Source organism: Chiloscyllium punctatum, chromosome 1, assembly GCF_047496795.1.
Source record: "Chiloscyllium punctatum isolate Juve2018m chromosome 1, sChiPun1.3, whole genome shotgun sequence".
NCBI classification, from domain to species: Eukaryota; Metazoa; Chordata; class Chondrichthyes; order Orectolobiformes; family Hemiscylliidae; genus Chiloscyllium; species Chiloscyllium punctatum.
In genome coordinates this window covers 142,848,339-142,868,325 of record NC_092739.1, presented here as the reverse complement: position 1 = coordinate 142,868,325, position 19,987 = coordinate 142,848,339, and the positions used below count along the sequence as shown (strand labels likewise).

At 41.1% G+C, this 19,987-nt stretch overlaps 1 protein-coding gene and 1 long non-coding RNA gene across 2 annotated transcripts in view; one reads left to right on the top strand and one right to left on the bottom strand.

Annotated features, from left to right (window-relative positions):
• The window catches only part of fgfrl1a (fibroblast growth factor receptor like 1a), a 357,849-nt gene that overhangs the window by 273,318 nt on the left and 64,544 nt on the right, over positions 1–19,987 (top strand). The gene's annotated exons all lie outside the window — the stretch shown is intronic.
• Positions 1,425–14,854, bottom strand: LOC140480758 (uncharacterized). The gene is made up of 4 exons (XR_011961395.1): positions 14,711–14,854; positions 13,506–13,665; positions 11,067–11,150; positions 1,425–1,511 (listed from the first exon to the last, which is right to left on the bottom strand). It is a non-coding gene; the product is annotated as an uncharacterized lncRNA (long non-coding RNA).

Below are 19,987 nucleotides of genomic sequence, written 5' to 3'. Positions count from 1 at the left end.
GGGAGAGGGGATTAATTTAATTTGATGTAATGTTCGGCACAACATCATGGGCCAAAGGCCCAATCCTGTGCTGTACTGTTCTATGTTCCATACTGAAGCTCTCTAAAAAACTCTGCAGTATTGCAACACCAACGTACACACAGTGAAACCATTACTCCTTCTATCGGAACACGAACACTAGATCTTTCTGCTGTGTGCTTTCCTGTGGTTGGTCAATGTTACCTGTAGTTAACGTTGAACCTGTGCTAAACAGCATGGCTGATCTTTGACCCAAAAAGTCATAGAGATGTACAGAACAGAAACAGCTCTTTGGTCCAACTCATCCATGCTGACCAGATATTCTAAATTAATCTAGTCCCATTTGACAGCATTTGGCTCATATCCCTCTGAACTCTTCCTGTTCATATACCCAGCCAGATAACTTTTAAATGTTTTGGAGGTTCTGGTGTTGGACTGGGGTGTACAAAGTTAAAAATCACACAGCACCAGGTTATAGTCCAACAGGTTGAAGGAGCAGCACTCCCAAAGCTAGTGCTTTCAAATAAACCTGGTGGACTATAACCTGGTGTTATGTGATTTTTAACTTTTAAATGTTGTAATTGTACCAGCCTCCTCTGACAGCTCATTTCATACACGCATCACCTTCTGCGTGAAAATTTGTCCCTTTGGTCTCTTTTAAATCTTTCCCTTCTCACCGTAAACTTGTGCTGTTTAGATTTGGATTCCGCTACTCTGGGGAAAAGACCTTGGCTATTCACCCTATCTGCACCCCTCATGATTTTATAGACTTCTGTAAGGTCACCCCCTCAGCCTCCAAAGCTCCAGTGAAATTAACCCCAGCCTATTCAGCCCCTCCCTATAGCTGAAACCATCCTTGTATCGCTGATCTGTATTTATGACATTGACACTGCCACACAATTTAGTCTGGAGTGTAACCAAACCCCTTGCCCAAGTTGCTGTTTAATATTACAATCCCAGTAAAGAAGGGTTGGAGTTTGCATTCCAAGCCAGATTTATAACAACACCATTTTCCATGTTTATTAGCCATTGCGTGATTCTTAATGTATAGGATACAGAGTTTTACAGGCAAAGTAATTAATGTTAATTTTCGAGGTATTCCTGGGCATCAAAGAAACATACAATTGAATGCACCTTTAACTAATTAAATAAGTCTTGAGGCATGTTCAGTGGAAATTATCCACCATAAAACTCAGATTTTAAAATATTTTGTTTGCTAGCTTGCCGTGCCAGTAACAAAGTCCAAACTGGAATGAAAGCCATTGTGTTATTTACTTTGTAGTCTTGGGATGCACACAGAGAGTTGTTTTTAGTGGATTTTGTTTGTCTGTCGCAAGCTGTGATTTCATGGTTGAGGAGCTAGTTTTAATTATTCCATGAGAAGGCAGATACAATGAGGAATCCATTTTGTATTCTCTGCTTGTTCAAACACTTTGCTGCATATTTTCCTTCGGAATGAAGCTGAACATTTTCCGTGTATCTGTTATTCATTACTGAAATTATGAAACAACTATTAAAACTTTAAAGCGAGTCACTTGTTGTGCTGTACAAATGCAGCTGATGTTTTGATCTAAACAAAGGTATTGGCTTGCCTGGGCTCTATGGCAAGAATCTGAGATCCTAATTACCCTCAACACGTGGCTCAACACCAATGTTCATAAACTCATGTAAAATTATTTCTGGAAAATCTGCATCCCATACCCAGACATAGATCATTAGCCATAGCTTTTGATAAACAGGTTTAGATTAGATTAGATTCCCTACAGTGTGGAAACAGGCCCTACGGCCCAACAAGTCCACACCGACCCTCCGAAGAGTAACCCATCCAGACCCATTTCCCTCTGATTAATGCACCTAACACTGTGCACAATTTAGCATGGCCATTCTTCTGATCTGCACATCTTTGGACTGTGGGAGGAAACCGGAGGAAACTCACGCAGACACAAGCAGAATGTACAAACTTCACACGGACAGTCACCCAAGGCTGGAATTGAACCTGGGTCCCTGGTTCTGTGAGGCAGCAGTACTAACCACTGAGCCATCGTGCCACCCTAATTATGTGTGACTTTTACATTTTTATAGAAGTTTGCAATGTGGAAACGGGCCCTTTGGCCCAACTTGCCCATGCTGTCCCATTCTTACAATTTAAACTAGTCCCATTTGCCAGTGTTTGGTCCATCCATGAACCTACCCCATCCATGTACCTCTGCAAATGTTTCATAATTGACAAAATTGTACTCCCCTCATAAAAAGGTCCCTGCTTGTCCAGCCTACCTTTATAACTCAGACCCTCTATACTCAACAACGCCCTAGAAAATCTTTTCTGAACCCTCTCCAATATAATAATATCCTTCCTGTAGTAGGGTGACCAGCAGAGGGTTTCAGGTATTAAAATAGACTGGAAAGACGAGGACGTTTTTCGCTGAAGCGTAGGAGTTTCAGGGTGACCTATTGAGGTTTATAAATTCATTATAAGATGAACGACAAGGGTCTTTTCCCTAGGGTGGGGGAATTCGAAACTAAGGGGCATATTTTAAGATGAGAGGAGAAATATTTAGAAAGGACATGAGGGGCAACATTTTTACACACAGAGTGATTCATGTGTGGAATGAACTGCCAGAGAAAGTGATGGTTGCAGGTACAGTTATAAGACAGTTACAGTTTATAAAGCATTTGGATAAGTTCATGAATGAGAAACATTTGGAGGGATATGGGCCAAATGCAGGCAGGTGGGACTCGTTTAGTCTGCTCGGCATGGACTGGTTGGAATGAAGGGTCTGCTTCCATATTGTATGACTCTATAACTGCACACTCCACTCCAGAAGAGGCCTCACCAACATCCTGTTTAACCACAGCATGACATCCCATGGTCATCATTAATCTCTTAATACCAGATTTTTTTTTTGTTGTTGAATTCTGATTGGACTATCTGCTTTGGCAGTTTTGAATACAGCTTCCCAGGATACTATTTGGATCTCTGAATTAATGGTCTTGCGATAATACCACTAGGCCATTGCCTCCTCACAAGAGCAAAGATTCTGCAGTGTCAAAGACTATGAAAATGTCTGTGTTCACCATCGTTTCTCCATTTGAATTGGGAGAGCCCACAAGTACACAGAGCTCTCCCTCTGGCATACTTGACAGTGGCTGCAATTAGGGGAGTTCATAGAATACAGCACGTGGTCATTTCAGCACCCAGATGCCAGCCTGGACCATTGGTGGGCAAGTGTCCATCCATCCCAGCTGCAAAGGGAAATTGTTGATCAGCAAGGGGATGAAAGATGTATGGGAATGTAGAGTTAAGGTTAAAATCAGATCAGCAATGATCTTAGTGAATGGCAGAATGAGCTCAAAGAGCTAAGCTGTCTACTCTTGCTCCTTGTCTGAATGTTCATGCCCAAGACACGGGAAAGTCTGTGCCAAGTGGGTAGCCCAGTGGCTTAATCTATGGGGGTAGTAGTCAAGGCAAGGGGTAGCCAGCCTTAATTGTGGCTCCAGAATACTCATCAGATGCACCCACTCCAAAGATCACACGTCCTCATTGCCTTCATCCCATGGCTCTTCAAACCTGATCCCTCGCTTTGTTCACTAGGACCATACCGTCATGGCCCTGGTGATACTGCAGGACTTGTTTTGAAATCCAGGCTCCTGTTCTTCAGGTCTGCCTGAGATCCCAGTCTGTTGTCACCATTCCCAGCCAACACTGCTGGGACTACAGAGTTGTTGGTTATCCACTTGGCCAGCAGTTCTCTGAAGTGAATTTTCTCTTGCAATAGGGATAGAATTCTCATTTTAAGGAGAGGTAGCTCTGCACTGACTTTCTAGGTAGGCGATCCTGTAAAATCCAGCTCAAAAATTCATAAATTCTACATCTCTCCAGAGGAGGTGCTGTTGACGTGGAGCTGCCTCCCACCAATCTGCAGTCTATGGGCATGACATGAATTGAATTAAGGACATCTTCCACTTTAACAATTGTAATCTCTTTAAAAAAACCCTGAAAAATTCACACTTCATTGAATAACGTGTAAATGGGTTTCAAATGGTTTATTATTTTCATAATTACTGCTAAACCTCTGAGGGGCCCTGAAATTTAGGATTATTTTTGTTGAATGTCAAATTTTCTCCATATGGGAAAAAAATCCCCATTTAAAAATGTATATATATAAAATTATTTTAGATTAGATTAGATTAGATTAGATTCTTCTTTAAAAGCTTGTTCATTTACATTAATTCAAACTATTGGAAGTTAGCAATGTAAGAATGAAAGATGAAGGTTTTACCTTCCAAATTTGCTCAGAGTGGACAGCGTTGATCAGCTGTTTTTAACTTGACTTCCCTGTTGCGATTGTTGCATCCAAAGACTTGAGGCTAAATTTAAACTGCCCTGGGAAGGAAGAAGACAGACCACTGAGGTGTTTATGGAGAGGTGGCTTCAAGGTCCATGCTGTGCAAAGTGCTATGTCTCTTGAAACAGCTATTCGATGAATTCCACCTCCTTTTCTCATATGTTTAAAATATTGTCTGTTGCCCTTTCAAAATTAGATTCTGCTAGGGTAATTCATGTTGCAACAATGCCCTAATTTGACCCAACTCTTGTAGTAATGATCTGAAATTCTGTAAATATTCACCAAATAAATAGATTTTTTATGTTCTATATTTTAATTTATGTTTCTACAAATTATGTTTGTAGAACATTTAGGGTTTGTAATGCTCGGTGTTGTTTGTATTATTCTCTTTTCAAAAGCTTTGGTTTAAAATGTACTGAAAGATACACATCAATGTCCATTAAATTCAATGCATCAAGACAACCTTTGGGTTTCTTGAATAAAATAATGAACTTCTTCAGTTGACATCCTCTCCCAAGCTGCCAATTCAACAAATATCCATCCCTGTGGTGACTTAGCCCTGTTAATTTGTGTTCCTTAATTGTTCTATCATTCTCTATGCAGCGTTGCCATTGTGTTTCACGACAGGTTCTGATATCCCCTATCGGGGGCTTAGCTGCTACTTGTGGTTCGTGTTTTAAAAGAGCCCTTTCAATTTTATTCAGCAGTGGAACATCTCTTAAACTGATTAAGAGTTATTCTGACAGCATGGGCTCTATGTATCCAACTGCTGTTCGCTTAAAGATGCCAAAAATATAAACCTAAAATGCTACAGACTTTTAAACTAAGAGCTGAATGTTTTACATGTATTTGACTTTCCCTGAGGGAATAATTAATGTTCTTAGCTTGAAAACCTGCCATTCAGCCAGCAGCATCAATGATCAGATGACTGTGTGGGAGAATAAAATAGATTATGTTAACTTGTTTGTAACAGAAGCTTTCAGGTTTTGCAGCTTTTTGTAATCCATCACAAGGAAGTTGACTCTCTTGACTTGATTAAAAGAAAAAAACCCCTCAATTTTAGTCTGTTGATCTGTTTTGTTGCAAAATGGTTAACAATAAAATTCAACAACAAAAAAGAGGGAGGGAGGATTTCCAAACATATAGAACATATCTATTGAGAGCTGACTTGTAAGGCATGGAACTCTGTTAGAGAGCTTAATCAAGGCAGCAAATACTGTGGAACATGTTAGTGGGAGACAGAGAGAACACTAACTTCAACTTTTAATTTTAAAAAAGCACGTGATTTGGTTTCCATAACTTTTGTGTTAAAGTAGGTACGAGGGAAGCAAAATAACACAGTGCACATGAAATTCCCCCCCAAAATGTCAACTGCGATAAAACTTTGAGGGTGGGTGGACTCCATTCAAAGGCCAAAAAAGACGTGGGAATCCATTTTCACTGCTTCAGAGGGTGACCTGTTGGCTACCTGTTTAATATTAATGAGATCAGAGAGTAACCTCACCATGACCCGGGGTACTGATTGAAGTAATGTCATCACAGAGCGTATGCCATGACGTACCCCAAATTTAAATGCAGTGAGGAGGTGGGTAGTTATCAGTTGAGACCTAGAAACCTATAGCTTAGAGGTGTGAAGGAAAATCCATGTTATTTAATGTTGCTGTGCAGGTTTTTAAGAAGACTGCTCCACTGTCTCTCACCCTGCTTGCCAGCTGATGCCAGTAGAGGGGCATCCAATGGACCCAGTGACAGTGCTCACAATCCCTGGAAAAGGGTGCCAATGGGATTCGCCTGTTGGTAAATTTAAAAAGTGATTCTGTATTCTAGTACATTTCAGTAAACAGCATCTCAGCAGGAGAAAAAGAACCTGCTTTTATGTAGTGTCTCTCTGAATAAAGCAGTTTTGAAGTCTAGTAACTGTTACAATCAGAGGGAACATGGCAGGCAAATTTCCTATAGCAATATCCCATAAACAACAACATGATAATGACCAGCTTATCTGATTGAATGATCTTAAGGGAGTGATGAATATTAGCCAGGACCCAGATTATAACTCCCCTTGGATAGCTATAGTAAAGATACTAAGGGATCTTTAGTGTCTACTCCAAGAAGGCAGACAAGGTCTCACTTTAAGGTCTCATCCAAGAGACAGCATCCTCTAACCATGCAGTGCTCCCGAACAGAATCATCATCTTTGCTTTTACTCTAAATTCTCAGGAATGGAATGAATTTAGATACAAATATATCTAACTGAGAAATTGTCAACACTGATGTAGAGCATAGGAATGGGAGTAGGCCATTCAACCCATCAAGCTTGCTCCATAATTCAACACAATCATGGTGTTTCCCCATATTCACTCCATATCTCGTTACATAGACTCATTGAATCATACAGCACAGAAGTGCGCTTCGGTCCATTTAGTCTGCACTGACCTATGTATGCTAACCCCACTTTCCAGCACTTGGCTTGTTTCAGCTGCTCTTCTGGTTTTGAAAGGTGGTGAGGTTCCCCACCTCAACGACCTCAAAATCAGTGTATTCCAGATTCTCAACTTCGTCCGGATACAGATTATTTTCAATATCTCCTCTAAACCTCTTGCCCTTCACCTTACAATTATGTCCCTCATTATTGATCCTTCAACTAAGGATGATAGCTGCTTCCAATCCACCCTGGACTTGCCCCTCATAATCTTATATACCCCATTCAGGTTTCCTCTCAGCTTTCTCTGCTCTTAACTAAACCTGGCAAAAACAATGACTGCAGATGCTGGAAACCAGATTCTGGATTAGTGGTGCTGGAAGAGCACAGCAGTTCAGGCAGCATCCAAGGAGCAGCGAAATCGACGTTTCAGGCAAAAGCCCTTCATCAGGAATAAAGGCAGTGAGCCTGAAGCGTGGAGAGATAAGCTAGAGGAGGGTAGGGGTGGGAGAAAGTAGCATAGAGTGAAGAGCTTCAGGGCAGAGGAAATGACCTGGGAGTTGCAGTGGGAGAGGGACTCCCTGAGATTCTTGTAGAGAGAGGAGGAAAACTTCTTCAAGGCAGGCATCCTTGCAAGAGGATTCGCAGTAGGGTTAAAATCAACGAGATAAAAACAATGACTGTAGATGCTGGAAACCAGATTCTAGATTAGTGGTGCTGGAAGAGCACAGCAGTTCAGGCAGCATCCAAGGAGCTTTGAAATCGATGTTTCGGGCAAAAGCCCTTCATCAGGACAAACCTCCCAAGCCTATTCAGCCTCACTTCATAGCTAACCTTTCTAAGTGAATCTCCTCTGTACCCTGTCCAGCACAGTCTCATCCTTCTGACAGTAAAGTGAGCAGTATTACTTACGGTCTTCCACTTGAGGAGGAGGCAAAGTCCTATACAGCTCCAACATAACGTCCCTGCTGTTATATTCTGTGCCACAACTGAAAAAGGCAAGTCTTCCAAATGCCTCCTTAACTTCCCTTTTAACATATCCTGCCATCTTCAGGAGTCTATGGACAAGTACTCCAAGATCCTTCTCTTCCTCTGAGCTTCCTAGTGTCTGTCAATCATATTATCATCAGTATTTAGAAATCTGTCAATCTCCACTTTAAGCATACTCAATGACTGAATTTCCCTCTATGAACTTCTGAGGTAACAAGAATGCTCCTCATCTGAGTTCTAAGAGGCTTCTCCCTTATTTCTAAGTCATGTCCCATGTTTTAAATCACAACAACTAGGGGAAACATCTTACCTGCATCAACTCTGTCCATCCTTTTCACCGTTTGGCAGTAGTTAGCACTGCTGCCTCACAGTGCCAGGGACCTGGGTTTGATTCCAACCTTGGGTGACAGTCTGTGTGGATTTTTCACATTCTCCCTGTGTCTGCGTGGGTTTCTGCTGGGTGCTGTGGTTTCCTCCCACAGTCCAAAGACGCACAGGTTATGTACCTTGGCCATGTTAAATTGCCCCATAATGTCTAGGGGTGTGCAGGCTAGGCAGATTAGCCATGGTAAATATGGGGATATGGTGGTAGTGTGGGTCCAGGTGGGATGCTCTTTGGAGGGTTGGTGCAGACTCGATGGGCCAAATGGTCTCTGTCTGCAATATGGGAGTTCTATGAATCTGTGATTTTGTAGGTTTCAATTAGATCATTTCTCAATCTTCAAAACTCCAGGGAATAGAGGCCCAGATGCCTAATTTGTCCTTGATATTGCATGGATGTTGTTTGCAACTTATCAGCCTGGACCTGGATATTGTCCAGATTCTGCTGCATATGAACCTGGTCAGTTTCTGTAACCAGTGAGTTGTGAATGGTGCTGAACATTGTATAATCGACAGTGGTCACCCCTACCTCTGATGTATGATGCAGGCAAGATCTTTGTTGAACCAACTGAAGACGGTTGGCCCTAAGTTCCTACCTTGAGGAATTCCTGGAGCTGAGATGGCTGATCTCCAGCAACAACAACCATCTTTGTTACAGCTCCAACCCAGGGAGAATTTTGTGCTTCTTGTGTCTGCTCATAAAATGAATGGGCCTGGTGGATTCCAAACTGAGATTAGAGTGGTGCTGGAAAAGCACAGCAGGTCAGGCAGCATCTGAGGAGCAGGAAAATCTATGTTTCAGGCAAAAGCCCTTCATCAGGAATGAAGCCCTTTCTGATGATGGGCTTTTGCCTGAAACGTCGATTTTCCTGCTCCTCAGCTGCTGCCCGACCTGTGGTGCTTTTCCAGCACCACTCTGAGGCATTTTGATGGGTATATGAATAGGAAGGGTTTGGAGGGATATGGGCCGGGTGCTGGCAGGTGGGACTAGATTGGGTTGGGATATCTGGTCAGCATGGACGGGTTGGACCGAAGGGTCTGTTTCCATGCTGTACATCTCTATGACTTTATGACTCTATCTGGAGTACTCACTTTCGCCTTGGACTCAATGAGCAGCTGATTGGTGTCTAAGTACTACCTGATCGGACAGTTGATGACACCCTCAATCACATTGCTGATAACTGAGAGTAAACTTTTGTGGTGGTAATTGATGGGTTGAATTTGTCCTACATTTTTGTGAATAGGATAGACCTTGTCCAATATTCCACATTATCTGGTAGATGCCAGTTTGTAACAGTACTGGAACAATTTAGGTAGGGGCAAGTCAAGTTTTGGAGCGCAGGTCTTCATTATTATTGGCAGCATGTTGCCAGGGCTATAGTCTTTGCAGTTTCCAGTACCTCCAGCTGTTTTTTTGATGTCATATCAAAGTTGCATTGATTAAAGACTGGTATCTGCGATTCTGGGGACCACTGGAGGAGACTGAGATGCATTATTTACTTGGCAATGGCTGAAGATGATTCCAAATGCTTCAGACTTTACTTTTCACAGATGTATGCACAACGGCAAGGATTTTGTTTGGTGAATTGTACCAATACTAATCTTCATGAATAATAGGTCTATTCAATCTAATGAATGACACTCTGTGGATGTTAATTCTCATAAATGGTGCTGCAGATCCTGATGAATGGTCCAACACTGGATATGCTTGATGATACAGATCCCTGTTGAAAGTCATTGAACTGCCACAGATAATGTGTAATGTAAAGGAATGTATGGCTCACAACTGCGTGGGTGAGTTTTAAAGCAAGCAAACCAAGGATCTCTCTGTTGTTCCTTGAAATATTGCTGAGCAGATAAGTTAAGCTTCAGTTTAATGTCTCATCTGAAAGTCAGCGCCTTAAGTTGAGGATTTGGAGGCCTGAGCCCTGGAATGGGAACCTTGTGATTCAAGTTGTGAGCCAAGTGTACAAACAACCGAGCCACTGCTGAAACTGTTTCTCACGATGGTCAAACCGCATAAACATATATCATATCAGACAGGTGCTGTAGTCACGTGGTAACAAGTGGAACCGAGTGAAGCTGGTATCATCAAACCACATGGAAACACTCAAACATTTGGGAGTAAGATGGGAATATATAGCACCCATACTACCCCTCGTTCATGATTTGTGTAGACTAACCTCTAGGAACTCTGAAGGATAGACTGAGAAACTGTAGAAATCACAAATTCAGGTAAATTAGGAGAAAGGATCACTACCTCAGCTCCAAGGGCTAATCGGAAGAAGGGACAACCCTGTTTCTGTCAAAGATGCTATGTGTTAGTCCTCAAGTCTTGGACAATTCCTAACAATGCAAGAGCCCTGACTAAATTAATTGCAGTAGTGTCAGGCCGGAGACTGACAGATGCACAGAAAAAGCCAAGTGTCTTGGTAAAAGAGAGAGAGAGAGAGAAAGTGTGTGTGTGTGTGTGTGATCTCTGTGAAACGACAATGCATTGATAGGTGGAATTTTTTTTCACAATTTCTTGCATGTTGTGTAGTACTTCCATCTAAAAGGAAGCGGGCTAAAGTGGACCTAAATTCTCTCCTGCCACCTTCCTCCCCATTTCAGCATTCGAAGAACTGACTATTAATTGACATCACGGAGATACTGTTTGTTCATGATTAGTTATAAGAAAGGGGCCAAACTTTTGTTGCTATGAAAAGAAAGCTTGTAGCTCATTAAGTTTTGAGGGATTTGCCTTGTCGGGTATTGTGCTCTGAAAAGGTATTAGCGCGATGCTGTTTGGTTGGAGTTTTTGCTGCAAGAATCTCTTTCCCCATTCACCTCTATTCTGAGTCTCTTTAATGATCTTGCCTGTGGTGGGGTTATCTTGTAAATGGAGGAATCTTTTCTCATTAGCTACTTACTCAGCCCAGTCTTTGTGGCTCTTCTCGTTCATTATGGTGATTCGATTGTGATCTTTCTGTAAACCTTGCTAATGCAAGCCCAACCTAAGAATGAAAGAATGTTGTGGGGGGAGGGAGATGGGGAAAAGGGAAAAAACACAGAATGGATTAGAGGTATTGAGTCGCAGGAGTGTAGGCCTCTCAAGACTTGCTTTTCAGTTACTTTGAGGAATACAATATAGTTTTTGAATAGGTGCTTGCTGTAACAGTAGGCTTCATTCTCAGAAAATTAGTTTTGAGGTTCCCCAATTTATTGGGTAAAAAGCCCTCCCACTGAATAACTTCTCATTTATTTGACCCTTCAAGCTCAATTGTGTTACATCTGTTATTCATTTTTAAATGGAACTGACCCTCACTTTCACATTCAATTATTTAACAGTGACTATGTTAAGTTTTCCTGGTCAGTAGAAAAATAATGTTAATGATTTAATTTACGTGATGCATTCCTTATGAAAGATATTATTAGAAGTAGCATTCATTGAATTTTGTGCACTGATTGCTTTCCATCAGTTGTTCTTGGATTGCATGTTGGACTGAGGGCCAAATGATTTTCCCACATGCACATATTTGTTCTGCTTCTATCAGTTTTAATCATGAAGAATATCTTGTCTGTTGCCTGCAAAGGTTTTAGGGATTAATAGGGGGTTTGCACTCAGGCCTTAGTTAAATGCATTTGGGGTTCTATTGATACAATAGCACTCATTTGTAAGGGTCCTGTATAAGCTGTCCCCTTATCCATCACCAAAGCCAATGGTACTGAATCTGAAGATTGATAGGATTTGAGATTAAGTGAAGCTTTCCCTCCACTCCCCTCACCCCTTCTTTTCCTGCCCAATGGGGAGAGTTCAAATTCGACATTGCTCACTCTCATTCACATGCCAGTGATAAGTGTTCATCAATTGTAAATTGTCACAAAGTGAGTGATGTGAGGAAAATTAATAGATCAACAGCTTTCATAGGGAAATTCAGAAACTCCATGTGTGCAGGATTTCCATCTTTCCAAAGTTTGAGCTGCTATGGTGGCTCTGGTTGTGGTTTTTGTAAACTTTGGCATAGATTCTGTTCCCAATGATAGGCATTTACTACCCCAAAAGAGGCCTTCATCCCATTGAGTTGACATTGGCGCTTTTATGGAGCATTCAAAATCTGATAACAACTATTGCCAATTCAGCCTCCTGAATGCACAATTATTTGTAGAGTCACCTTGTTCTCCATACCTTCAGCTATTTAACAGAGATTTGCTTCTTTTTGGGTGAGAATTTGTCACATTGAATCTGATCTGGTAGTTTTGCTGCCACGCCCAAGGCATCTGGTTGTAAAGTGAGATGCATTAAATCAGATCAAATGCAAGTCAGGTTTGTGTAAACTGAGGGGATAGAATGGGCCTTTGCAGGGATAAAGTCACAAGTGTTTCTTTTGCTGTCTTTTCCTCATTTTTACCTGTTCATTTTATCTGGATCCTCTGTGAGGAAGCAGTTAATGGCTCCATCTTCTTAGCTTAGACTCATCTATTCTTTTTCATTGCACCCTTGATTTGCAGTTGACATTAGTGATGTCTTACTGTAAGCACTGGCGCATTGTGTCTTTTATCTAAAATGTCCAAACTGGGAGGAACTGTTGTATGTCTTTGTGTGTAATGTTTCCTTTCCATGACCATTAAACTAGGCACAAAGACCTCTAATGTACTATGTTAATGTGAAGACACATGCTGAGATAGTTAGCTGGCAAAACTCTCAAGCAGCTTTGACGATATGGTCCATTTAAACATTGTAAGACTGCAGTGATTTAGTGGAATTTGAAGGGTTGGGCATGCTTTCTTGTGTTTGCCTGTCACACTGTGGTATGTGCATTTTCTGTATGGCTCAATCCAAGCCTTCTAGGAAGGTCTGTGAGGTATTGGACCTCAGTCTTTGTTTTACCAGACATTCACAAACTGATTGGTGGCGTCACTGTCTCTTGCTTCACTGCTTATGGATTTTCCTTTGAGAGGGAACAGCTGCTCTCCTTTATTCCATTCTACAGCCCTTTGTTTGCAGTAGCTTTATTTTGACGTCTATGATAACTGGCTTCCAACATGTTTTCATGGGAATGAAATACAAGCTACTGTGTGGAATGTTGCCTTCACTCTAAGGTGTTTCTTGCTCTTCAGTAAAACTAACTGAGAATCATCAGAAAAAAGACTTGATGGAAATGGACTCAGATGGGAGGTCCAGGTTGGGATTTACCTTCTTGCATGTTCACATCTGGGTATTTTACACTTCAGTCATGTCCCTCATCTAGTTCCCTGTGCTTTCGGATACATCAAGGTGAGTAGTGGTGGATAAGGCCTTTTCTAATTTATTCAAGTACCATCTAGTCAGATATCATATGCAATAAATGTTAGAACGTCCAGATCCTCACCTGCTGAAATGCCCGAATCTCAACTTCAGATGAATACAGCAAATCTTCTGTAATGGTTCTGGCATCTTTTCTCATCTATTTAGGACTGTTCCCAGATTGGAACTTCTCTCTTCCTTTGAAATCCAGTCCGACAAAATAATTTGTCTCATGTTACTATTTTCTGTTTGATGCAAAGATAGCGATCATTCATCTCAGAATGATGAAACATTACCGTGGGTTCATCATTAGAAAACAAATACAGACAGTGCTCACTGGAAAGCTGAGTAGACATGCCTGCCTTTGCTGCACTCTGAGCAAGGAGTCATGGGGCTGCTGTCTCATGCCCGTCCAGAGGTGCTTAATGAATGACAGCAGTTTAAGACTGCCTGAAAAGTGCCACCCCACAACATCTCATATCTTGAATGCTTCAGGAAGGCTCACCTGTAAAACTGACCTGAATCTGTTCTGACCAAGGGCAAGTTACCTGAAATTGATTCATTTGCTGTGCACTTTCAGAATCTTCAAAAGTTTTGAAGTGCTTTATTTTCCACTTGGCTTTCTTTACCATCCAGGTACACAAACATTTGATGAAAAGCTGATTATGATTTCATACAAGCTTAAATCTATTGACAATGCAGTGTTCCTTTTTTTACATTATTGATAACATGCTAGTTATTTTGTTAGTAATTAATAATCTGGAAATGTGAAAATAGACAGAAATGTAGTTAATTAAGCACATCTGGAATGAAAATTTGATATCAGTGATGGTGATTTGGAAGGTTGTGGTTTTGTTTTTCTAGTTCAGCACACACCACATTCTGTTCATTTAGTATCGAGCTTTCTTTCAGTATCATGTCAATAATTAAAGGCAACCATGTCTGCATGTTCAGGTGGACAGTATTAGTCAAAGCTAAGCAGTCAACGTTGGTGTCACCAGATCCCAGACAAGGACCCCCAAGACAGGACACCACAAATTATTAAGCTCTCACGAGAGGAAGAATAAACTGGCTCCATTCACCTGCCCTCTTGGTTGGTTGCAATAGGAGTAATTTATAAAGGATCCCCTCCCTTGAGGATGCTTTATTCCCAGACTAAATGAAACTATGCTCTTAAAAGGAACCAGTTAGCAAAAGAGTGAGTTATTAGTTACTAGATGTGAAAAGAATTAAAATATTACAGCACAATACACACAGATTGGAACAAAGAGTGAGTCCAAAAAATGTTACCTGATCTCTCTGGGTCGGTTATGAAGAGGAACCAAGGGAATGTTGATAATTGAACTTTGGGACTGTTGGCTTTTGCAGGTTAGTTGAAATCCTTTTGTCCTGTTTCCTTTCGATGGTGGTAAGCTGACCGCACTCCGAGCGAGAGAGCCCTCGTCCTGTTTCCTTTTGATTGGCTTGCAGTATGCCAAGTCAGAGAGTCATTTTATTTCCAACAGCAGGGTGCATAGTGGTTGTTACTGCATCCATGACCTTCAAAGTACACTTGAGCTCTAACCCAGGCAAATACACAAGGACTTCAATTGACTAGCATGCCTTCTTCTGCTAACATATGCAGACCAGTGTTGCAGTCTGTTTTTAACCCCTTCTTTTTATATATTCCTGATAAAAACTCAGAAATACTCTGCAAGGGGTGGCTTTCCACTGAGAGGTGGGGAGAGATCATTAGCCCTTTCATTATTTGTTTCTTGTTTTGCCTCTCTCTGTCTCTGTTTGAAGTTGCTCTTGCCCTGATACCCCACAAGTGTGTCTTTCCATGTGCCCCACTTTGCCAGATAGCATGAAATGTACACCTGTAGCAAAAGTCCGTTTTATATAAAAAAAACACGCCATGGAATTAAAAGTTAAACATGTCCATAGTACTTTGCAGTTCTGATTTATTGTACAACTTGGACAATGCTAAAGTGTATGAAGTTGCTCAGAAGTGTGTGACCATCTGCCGTGCATTATTAGTGGCAAAGGAGGTTATTCTTCTGGCTTGGGGTCATTTGAGGCAACACATGGGACAACATATGTGTCAGCCAATTGTTTGCCTTTTGATCATCTGATACTTTGTTTTCTGCATTCTTGAAAACATGAAACATTGTAAGTAAATCAGTTCGTTTTATTTATTTTAAAGTTCACCATCAGGTGCACACAATTTACAAACTAATTTTTTAAAATCAACATGTTTATAAGACCATAAGAAATAGAGCTGAAGTAAGTGTGGATAAAGTGAGCAGCAGATGATTCCCTTTGTGGGGCATACTAAGACAAGAGGTCGTTAGTTTTAGGATAAGGGGTAGCAAATTTAAACAGAGTTGAGGTGAAACTGCGACTCCCAAAGTGTTGTGGAATTCACGACCGCAAAGTGCAGTGGATGCTGGGACAGCGAGTAAATTTAAGGAGGCGCTCGACAGATTTTTCATTGGTAATGGGTTGAAGGGATATGGAGAGAAGGCAGAAAAATGGGGGTGAGGAGAATGTCAGCTATGATTGAATGTGGAGCAGACTCGATGGGCCGAATGGACCAATTCCGCTCAAACTCTTATGAAAGTATAAAGTCATTCAGCCCATCAAATCTGCTCCATCATTCAATGCGATAATAGCTGATTTGACAGCCCTCAACTCCATTTTCCTGCCTTTTTCTCATAACACTTAATCTCCTCACTGATTTAAAAAAAAATCTACTCATCTCAGAATACATGTAATGATCCAGACAGATCTGCCTGTCTGCAGTAATGAATTGACAGATTCACCCCTCTCTGAGAGAAGAAATTTCTCCTTATTTCTACCTTAGATGGGTGACCCCTCATTCTGAGATTATGCCTTCTGCTCCTAGAATCCCCTACAACTGGCATGATCTCTCCACATTTACCCTTTGAAACCCCATAAGAATATTATTTGTTTCAGTACAGTCTCTTCTCACTCTTCTTAACTCAAATGAATAAAGATCCAACCTGCACCATCTCTCCTCACAAGAAACTCCCTCCATCTCAAGGATTATCCAAGTGAACATTTTCTGCCTCCAAAGCCAATATACAAAAGAACATAAAATGTAGAACAGTCCAGCACAAGAACAGGCCCTCTGCCCAATATGTCTGTGCCAAACATGATGCTAAACTAATCCCATCTGCCTGCACATGGTCTGTATCCCTCTATCCCCTGACTATTCTTGTGTCTATCTAAAAGCCCCTTAAACATTGCTATCGTATCTGCTTCTACCACCTCCCGTGGCATCATGTTCCAGGCACCCACTACCCTCTATAGAAAATAAAAACTTGCCTCACACATCTCCTTTAAACCTTCCCCTCTCACCTTAAACTTATGCCCTCCTAGTAGTCATTAGTACCACCTTAGGAAAATGACTCTGACTAACCACCCTATCCGTGCTACTCATAATTTTACATTTTATCAGGTTGCCCTTCAGCCTCCAGCACTCTTGTGAAAACAATCCAAGTTTATCCGACCTCTCCTTATAGCTAATGCACTCCAATCCAGGCAACATCCTGGTAACGATTTTTACAGCTTCTCCAAAGCCTCGACATCCTTCCCATAGTGTGGCAACCAGAACTGAACATGATATTCCAAATGTGGCCGAACTAAAGTTTTATACAGGGGCAACGTGACTTGCCAACTTTTATACTCAATGCCCTGACCGATGAAGGCAAACATGCTATATATCTCCCATTTTCCCACATTATGTTCCATCTGCTAAGTTTTTGCCTATGTTCTTGAGATATGGACAAGCTTTATTTACTATCCAATCCTACTTGTACCAAGAAAAAAAGGGGCTGGTCCTTCTCTTTGAGCTGCTGCACGCTGTGGATTCTACAAATTGTGCTTATATTGTGCCAGTGGTGGAAGTTGAATGTTATATCCAGCAATCTCCTCTGTCATGGATATTATTGACTTCTTTGACTATTGATGCAAGGCAGGGCATCAAATATAAAAGTTGGCAATTTATGCTACAACTGTGTAAAATTTCGGCAACATTTGGAATATTGCATGCAGTTCTGGTCACTACACTACCAAAAGGATGCTTTAGAGAGGATGCAGAGAAGGTTCACCAGGATGTTGGTTGGTCTGGAGGGTGAGGAGAAGTGGATAAATCGGACTGCCTTCACATAGAGATGCATAGAAAGTGTGGATTTGTAGAGGCTTTTTCCCACGGTGGAAAGGTCAACTAAAGAAAGCACAGGTTCAAGGTGAGAGTAAGTTTAGCAAAGAATGAGGAAAACATCACGAAAAGAGTATTGTGTGCCTGGAATTCACTGCCAGTGGAGGTGGTGGAAGCAAACATGTTAGCAACATTTAAGGCATACCGTGATAGAAGCATGAACATGAGGTGAACAGAAATATACGCAAAGGCAATAAGTGATGGGTCTAAATAAGGATTAGGAATTGGTGCAGGCTTGGTGGGCCGAAGGGCCTGTTCCTGTGCTGTTTATTTTTATTCTATTGAGAAGTGAACATTCTACGACATTATTGCAGATTGGGAGAGACCCTTTGAATATTTAAGAGATGAGCTTGGCATTTGTACAACTTGCAAATTCCACAACCAAATTAACAAACATTTTGGAAGTTGTTATGTAACTTTTGAGCAGCTGTCAGTTTCCCTGTCACTTTAATGTAATTTGCTTCTCACATATTTTAAAAGTGGTGTTTACCATAATTTTATCCACAGTGTGATTTATGATGGAAAAGAGTATTTTTCCCATCTTTTCAACAAAATGGAAAAATCCAACCACTGATTTCCTCTGTTGTCATTAGGTTTGTCAGCCAATAAAGTGGCAAAAAACATGAAATAATAATTACTGGGTGCTACTCCAGTAAGATGTTATTTTCCTTAGAGAAACATTCAAGGCTAGCCTCACTTTGCATTAAAATCTCTATGCAATAAATCTGCCACTTATTGCAATGACAGCTACTGCAATGTTATAGTGTATGTGATGTTGTCACTGAATTTATAACCATGCGAATGCTTACAGCTTGCTGCGGGAATGAGAAAATGTTAGTTTTATGCAACAGAGGCTTCCAAGAGGTGAGAATTATTTAGTGATAATAAAATGTAGCATAAGCAGACGTCAAATTTAATAATTGCAAAAGGTCAAAGAGAATTGGGTCTCAAGAAAAATGGTCAATGGGGTGGAATGAGGTATCAGTTTTATTCTGGCATAACTATTACTGAAAGACCTTTGGTCTGGAAGAGTATCAGTCATGGTTAAACTCTGAAATGATTGTGTGCATACCAGAGAAATGACAGAAACAAATTTGAAAAGTTACATTTCATGGAAAAATCTAAAAATAAAGAGCAAACTATAGGACTGAGTTCAGGAGGTACCTTTGTACTCGAAGGGGGTAAATCTTTGGAATTCTCTTCCCCAGAGTGTTGTGAAAGCTCAGTCTTTGAATCAGGTAAGAGCGAGATTGATAGATTTCTTGTTTGTAATGACATCAAAAATATGGGGTTAATATGGGAATATGACACTGACAAAGGTTATCAACCATGATCTAGAGTGGCAGAGCAGACTCAAAGCATTGAACAGACTACTCTTGCTCCTATATTCCTAAGGAAGATACTTTTGTTGATTAATCAACTCACTCCAGAATACCCCTGTAGGAGATTCTCAGAGCGATGTCCCAATCATCTTAATGCACCACAAATGTGCCAGCCAATGATAATACCCAAAGTGAGAATATAACCATCTGTCCTGGGGATAGTACAGGAAAATGGCATTGATGTAGAAGATTAACCATAATCTAGGTGAATGGTGGAATAGGCTCAAGGTGTTGAATGGCCTAACCTTGTCCTTGTTTCATATGTTTCTGCCCACCCCCACCAACATTATCCTTGGGGTTACTGTTGACAACCTAATTTATTTTCAGTCAATAACAGAATTTGAGTGTGAATGGCCAGGTCAACATTATTTGCCTGTCCTTAATTGTCCTTGAGAAGACTTGTGCTCCAGAACTTGCCACTCCCAGAGCCAAGCTCTTCCAGTACAGGTACAACACTGGCATCTACTCCAGGGCTGCCTTCTTAAACTATTGCAGTCCACGAGTGTAGGTGAAAGTGAACTGGGTATAACCACATGTTAGGAAGTGGTTGTGAAGTAGTGATATACAGAGGAACCTCGATTATCTGGCATTTGATTATCCGAATATCAGATTATCAGAACAAGATTGCAAGGTCCCAATGCTTGGCTAAACTGTGTTATCTGGCATTCGATTACGCGGCATTCGATTATCCAAACAAAATACTCCCCGCCTGTGTTGCTCAGATAATCAAGGTTCCTCTGTAGTTCCAAATCAGGAAGATGTGTGATTTGGAGGGCACTCTAAGTGATGTTCCCATGTATCTGTTGCCCGTGTCTTTCTAGGTAGCAGAGGTTACAGGTTTGGAAGGTTCTGTTGAAGATCTGGTGCACTTCTGCAGTGTATCTTCAGGATAGCACACATTGCTGCTGTTGTGCACCAGTAGTAGAGGGAGTGAATTTTGAAAGTGTTAGAAAGGGTGGC